At 33.6% G+C, this 7183-nt stretch overlaps 1 long non-coding RNA gene across 1 annotated transcript; it reads right to left on the bottom strand.

The window, feature by feature from the left end:
• Positions 1-2144: 2144 nt before the first annotated feature.
• On the bottom strand, positions 2145-6108 carry LOC140181560 (uncharacterized). The gene is made up of 4 exons (XR_011876350.1): positions 5721-6108; positions 5356-5512; positions 4508-4632; positions 2145-2725 (listed from the first exon to the last, which is right to left on the bottom strand). It is a non-coding gene; the product is annotated as an uncharacterized lncRNA (long non-coding RNA).
• Between the last annotated feature and the right edge of the window lie 1075 nt (positions 6109-7183).

Here is a 7183-nt window from a genome sequence, read left to right as displayed (position 1 = left end):
TCAAACAATCAACGAAATACACTAGAAAAAGAAAAGTGATGGAATCACTCTTGTTAAGAATTGCGGTTGGGATGATTGGTGTAATTGATCAAATAGTTAGTGGGTTAATGTGCTGAAATGTAAATAAGTAAAGGAAAAGTAGATAAAAGTGCTGAAACTAAAAGTAACTAAGCTAAAATGAACAAATCAAAAAAGAAAAGGAAAATGTTCAATCTAGTTATCCTCCAATTTAATCATTGTCAATGCAAAATCAATCCCTGGCAACGGCACCATAAATTTGATGCACGGAAATCTGTCTCTCAACAAATTTCCCTCGGCAAGTATACCGAATTAACGTAAAGTAAAAACTCACAATAGAGTGAGGTCAAATCCTACAGGGATTGATTGGTTAAGCAACTTTAATTAGAAGAGTGTTTTAGTTGAACTAAGCAAAGTTGGATTGAGAATTGCAGAAAGTAAAATGGTGGGAAAGTAAATGACAAGGAATGTAAATGACGGAAAGTAAATTGCAAAATATAAATTGCATGAAAGTAAATTTTCAGGAATTTAAATGAGAATGGGGATGATGAGCATAAATGTAAATAGTAGAATTAAAGAGAATGGGTAAGATCATAATTGGGGGAATTCACTGGGCTTAGGAGATGTTGCATTCTCTGGATCAAGTTTATTCTTATCTCTTTCTCAATCAATGCATTCATTGATCTCCTTGGCAATCTTAAGTGATTGGATCCCAATTCTTTGGCAATCTAATCTCTCTAAGCTTGAACAATTGCCCAATTCCTTGATCTAATTGCTCATGGGAAGAGATGCAGTTTCGTCACTGATTATACCACACACTTTCATAGATCAATGTATTGGTAGGATTACATGTCACTATATCCATCCAACCCCCAAACTAATCCGATGTGAGAAAGCATTTCTAGCATGATTTCCTCATTTCTCTTCCAAGGTTCAAAGGAAATCCAAGTATGAATAGTTTCTCTTCTGAGACAATTGCTCAATTGGATAAAGATAGAAAGCTTTCTAGTAAATCAAGAGAAAAGAAAGAAGAAGAAGAATGAAAACTACAATTGATCCATTGAATTACAACAGAGCTCCCTAACCCAATGAAAAGGGGTTTATTTGTTCATAGCTCTGGGAATGGAAATTGAAATGGAAAGTGCATTGAAAGGTAAACTGAATTACAGAGAAAATAAAAATACAGAGTGTTTCAATCCTGGATCCAACCCCAGTTGCCAATCCCCTTCTTCCACGTTAGTGCCCACGTTAGTGGGATTAACTGGCCCGCTAACGTGGGCTTATGTATCCTTTCACTACAAAAAAAACACCCATCAGGTACACTTGAAAAGTGTAGCCAAAAGTGAAAAAAATGATGCCTTAGGCTACGGCTACGCTTTTTAGGGTGATTCCTATTCGGCCGTTGCCTATTCTCAAAGGCTACACTTTTCTACACCAAGGGCTACGCTTTTGGCGTTTGGGAATAGGCTACGCTTTTCAAGTGATGCTGTGCAGGACCAAAGTCTACACTTTTCAACTTCCATTTTTACTAGAATAGGCTACGCTTTTCAACACTATTGCATCACCTGTCAAGCGTAGCCACATTATATTCCATGGCTACTTTTTATAAGTGTAGCCTTAGGTCCCTCATTTTTTTTGTATACTATAGCTACTGTATATAAGTGTACCCTTAGGTCCCTTATTATTTTTTTTATTTTATATATATATATATATATATATATATATATATATATATAATAATTCTGCATTTTTAATTATATGAGTTAAATATTATAAAATAAAAATAAATACATAATTATACTAAATAATTTTTTTAAATAATAAAAATTATCTGTAACCAAAATATATTTATAATAATGATCCAAAAGTACTAGAATAATGTAAATTTTAAATATTCATACATCTCATATTAAAATAAACATAGCCATATCAAAATAACTATGATATTACTTAAAATTTACTACTAATACTCTATAAAAAACTAAAATATTATATCCTACATAAGTATCTTCTAAAAAAAGTCATTAGTCAACTATACATGTATCCATTCCCAACACTACTCTATCTTAGCCAATAAATTACAATAATAATCAACTTAATCTTCATTATCATCATCCTCAATATTATCCTGCATAATTATATAGAAAAGAAATTAGAAAAATATTTATAATAACATTCACGATTATAAAAATTAAAAAACCAGACTCGAAACTATCAATGACTGATATCATTAATCCTTTCTGTACCGTGTACAAGTTCCACCAATGCATAGTAGTGTTTCACAAATCCAAAATTAGAATTCAAAGATAAAAAAAGCAAAGCTATAAACCATAAGATAAAGAGCTATAATTTAAAAAATTATCACCCTAGCAGCTAGACAAAAATCCCCTACCTCCCACCACAATGCCAAAATAAGAACTGTTGCCACAAAGTTTCTCTATTCTCTTCACATTTGAAAAGTTGAACTCTCCTACACAAGCCAATCATGAATTATTAATCCTCCAACTACTACTACTACTACATGCAGCAGCAACATATAGAACATGATTAGGACTAGCACCTAATTATGGAGAAGCTTATCTAGCTTTAGTGCTGATGCTGGAGTTGGACCCCCTGTTCCTTTTTTGTTTTTTAGTGAAAGCCTTTTGTCTATATAGCTCTGTTTTTCTTGATGATATGATTGATCCACTTGCACATCAAAATTTACCTGCTCACAGATTGGATAATACATCACTTAACCGTTAACAACAACAACAGCCGGAACAATAAGAAGAAGAAATAAGAATGAAGATTTGTACTTAATCAAAATTTAGACAAGTTAGACTTTTAATGTTACTACTCTTTATTATTCTGTAAACTATAATTTGCATTTGAGAAGATTCAATCATTTTGATAGTTTATCATTTGGTAATAGTAGTGATAAAAACAGGTCAGAAATCTATATATTAGTCCAGACCAAAAAAATCTCCAATATTTTAGTGCACAGCTACTATGTTCTACTGTGATTAATTTATCATTGAATTCTGCATCTAAATTTCCTGTGATAGTTAACAAACTTTTTTCATTTAATGACACAACTGCACACAGCTAGCCCTATCCTTAGCAACCTTTTTTTCATATCAGAAAAGGAAAATAAAGTAGAGTTATTAAAATATATAACAGTGTGTCAAATGGAGGATGTTACCTGATTTTTTTCCTTCGTGAATTCTTTTCCTTTTGCTTTTATCTTCAGGTAGTATTATCTTTTCTGCTTTAATAAATGCATGGGTCTATACCACTCCTGATGTATAGGATATTTTATTTTTAAAAAATGAAAGAAGCACTCAAAAGACTAACACTAAAAGTATACATCTAGTTCAAGAGCTACATTTGAAGCACTTTAACTAGAGAAGGAAAACAAGGAATTGACGATAATGGAGCCATGGTACCTGATTATAAGTTTAAAACATTCACAATGATAAGCATGAATGGATTGCTTTAAACAGTTCATGAATGCAAGAGAAGAACAACTTCAAACATCACTCAACGCAATGTCTATATACTATTTCTATCATTCATAAACTAAGTATATTTTTTTTATGTCAGCAGTACTCATCATATGTACCATATGTGAAATTTTCACAAGCTTGGGATTCACGAGGCATACTAGAATGAAAAGAAGTCCGATAATCCTTAAGCATCTAATCAAATAGCTAAACAGCATTGTATGATAAATTCAATTAACAACAACAAATCTCTGAAATCATCATATAATCATCAATATTATACATCCTAGAGCAGTGTATTGAAGTAAAACTATTAGAGAACTAAATATGATCCTTTAATAATTTTAAGCCATTCAGTTTAGCCTAATAGCTAGCAGAGGATAAGCCATTATCCATTGTTAATAATGGAATATAAGCAACTTGATATAAGCCATTATCCATTGTTAATGGAGTATAAGCAACTTGATATATATTATATAAAAGAACTTTACTCTAAAATAAACCTACAGCAAACCCAAGGAAATCCATTGTCCCTGGCCAAATCAAGAATAAAATGGAAGGCAACAAAATGAAGCACGAAAGAAATCAGAGAAGCCAAAGAAATCACCACAACTCTGCTGTGTCGATATCAACTCCTAGTTTCAGCATAGAATACTAGTTCAAATCCTAAAATAGAACATCTTAAGTGTACCAAACATCCACTTAACTTCCTAGCTGGCATTGAGTAAGGCCAAAATAAATTAATAAGTAAAATAAAATAGAATGATGGTTAAAGTTACACCCTACCTTATTCAGCTTTGCTTTACTCTCAATACACCACGTGATTTCTTGTCTACTTTTTGTACTTTTTCTCCCCCCCCCCACAGACATCCTAATCAGAGGTCTTAAAAATTCGAGCTAACGAAAACTGGATTCAAGAAACCTTCTTTTTTCTTCAAATTCTAAGAAAGAAAAAAAGCTAAAATTTAAGAATTTTCTGTACAAAAAATGAGAAAAGTGTGTACCTGAAGATCTCAATGTGCTCAATTTCTCCGGAGAAGGAGAGGTTGCAAATTAAACTAATGTTGCAGAGTTGTTCATGTAGGCTATTTCACAAAGCAATGACTTCACACTACCCGTTGAAGATAGCCTGAACAAAACAATAATTATTCAGATTTAATTTAAAACACAAGAAAAGACATAATTAAATAATTTAAATTAATCAATCAATGCTCAAGTCGGTCAAGCAAAAAATAAATAAATAAACACAAGGTTCTCGGTAACTGTATAGCATTATTTTTCATTATTCAGCAATAATTAGACTAAGCTTCAATTCAAAAACAAGAATATAATGATTATGTTAAACATCTTTCTTGGGGGTGAGGCAGTGAGCACTGACTTCTTGGGGGATCACACAACTAGAACTTGTCTCAAGATTTCATTACTGAACCCCACACAGCTAGTATAGCATTAACAAAAATAGGAAATTCTTGTATTTTTCTTGTACTCCTAAAAGTGAGGCCAGGAAATTCTTGTATTTTTCTTGTACTCTTAAAAGTGAGGCCAGGAAATTCTTGTATTTTCCTCCAAGACAGATAATTCTTGTATTTTCTTGTACTCCTAAAAGTGAGGCCAGGAAATATTCTGTTCTTTCTCTGTCTCTAAAATTCTAAGTATCATACATGACATGATCACTAGTTGTCATCAATGAACCAATCCCTTGGATTCATTAAACCTTGCTTCAAATCACTATCCATTACCTATATATTGAGTTTAATGAAGACTATAACATAACAACAATAAATAGAAATTAAAAGAACAAGATATGTCCGATGAAAATTAATTCAGAAACATTAGAAATTGAAAAGCATACCTAGGTTACCAAGTTGATCTATTACATCCTGACCAACAGAAACTTCCAGCTTAAGCAGCCGCAAAACTCCAGCAGTGATTTGACCAATTGAATCAAATTCAGATTTGAACAGCAAAGCGAGGTGCTGAAGCTCATCCTTGGTTATTACTGCTTCAATCTGCAAGGTACAATCATCATCAAACAATAAATAAATAAACAAATAATAACTACTATTGTAAATCATTAAGAGCTTGAAGAAGAAAAAATTGACCTCCAGTTAAATCACAATCCTATAGTTTCACAGATTAAAACTCCCAAATTAAAACCCCTAAAATCGGAACCCTAAACCTCTGAAATTTTAGAACCAAATAGAAATCAATACATACATATTCAACGATGTGAGCACAGTGAAGACGATGATGAGAAGCACGGAGATGATGATGGTGACGGTGGTGCAGCAACAGCGATGGTCAGAACAGCGACCGTCATCAGCGATTAGGGCACGGAGAAGACGATTAGGGTAGAACCGAGAAGAAGAGCGATGGTCAGCGCAACAACAGCGACGGTCATCAACGACGGTGAGAATGGCGAAGGTGAGGGTTGTGTGCGACAAGGTTGGCAAAGGTGAGAAGCGCATAGATGAGGGCAAACAGGAGTGACAGTCAGTGGTGGGTGGTGATAAGTGGGTTTCTTCGTGATGGTGAGAGGGTTTTGGCGTGATGGTGAGTGGTCAGTGGCGATGGTGAGTGGTGAGAGGGTTTCTTCACGAGGTAAGTGATGACCTTTGGAGGGAATTAAAAAAAATTCACTAAGTGTAAGTTTTCTTTCGGGAAAAAGAGGGTTATCAATTGTCAAGGTTTTGCCTCTAAATACATTAGGCATTACTTTTAAAACGCACCCAAAACTTAACAAATAGGCTACCCTTTAAAAGCGTCTCCTTTGATACGAAAAGTGAACCTATAGATATCAACCTACGGCTACGCTTTATAAGTGATTTCTATAATACCTAAGGCTACGCTTTTTAAATGATGCCGCATTTGTGTATCCTTTTCTCTTATAAAAAGGCAACACGGAGAAAAGCGTAGCCTATTCTATGAATAGGCTACGCTTTTCAAATGTAGCTTAAAAAAAGTGTGGCTGAATGGGTATTTTTCTTGTAGTGTTTGAAGATGTTAGTGGCATTAACTATGCCACTAACGTTGGAAGTCCTCCCCTTCTCCATGTTAATGGCCACGTTAGTGGCACTAACGTGGCTCTTTACTGCTTCTTGTTACCTGAAACCAAACAAACAAAGTGCATCAAAGCCTTGATCTTAATCATGAGATATTGCATCATGCATTATATCATTCAATTCTTTCATTATTCTCATGAACTTGATTAGAATTCTCAGTGTTTGCTGATGAGGGAAAATTGATTCCACACAAACTCACCGACAAGTGTACCGGGTCGCATCAAGTAGTAATAACTCACAAGAGTGAGGTCGATCCCACAGGGATTGATGGATTGAGCAACTTTAGTATGGTGATGAATTTAGTTAAGCGAATATTTGATGAATTAGGTGAAGTTTGATTAACAAAAAATAAATTGCAAGTGAACTAGAGTGCAAAATGAAAATTGGCAGAATCTTAAACTGCAGAAGAAGTAAATTGCAGAAACTTAAAGTGCAAGAATTTAAAAGAGCTGAAACTTAAATTACAAGAAAGTTAAATAACTGAAACTTAAAGTGCAAGCAATATAAATTGCAGAATCTAAATTACTAGAAACATAAATTTGCATGAATAATAAAAGGATTTGGGTGCTGGGAATCAAAACAAAACTGGAAAATGTAAACTGCAATAGATCAGAGAAG

The sequence above is a fragment of the Arachis hypogaea genome, chromosome 18, assembly GCF_003086295.3.
Source record: "Arachis hypogaea cultivar Tifrunner chromosome 18, arahy.Tifrunner.gnm2.J5K5, whole genome shotgun sequence".
Classification (NCBI taxonomy): domain Eukaryota; kingdom Viridiplantae; phylum Streptophyta; class Magnoliopsida; order Fabales; family Fabaceae; genus Arachis; species Arachis hypogaea.
Note: the sequence above shows the minus strand (reverse complement) of the source record. Positions and strands in the feature narration are given on the sequence as shown.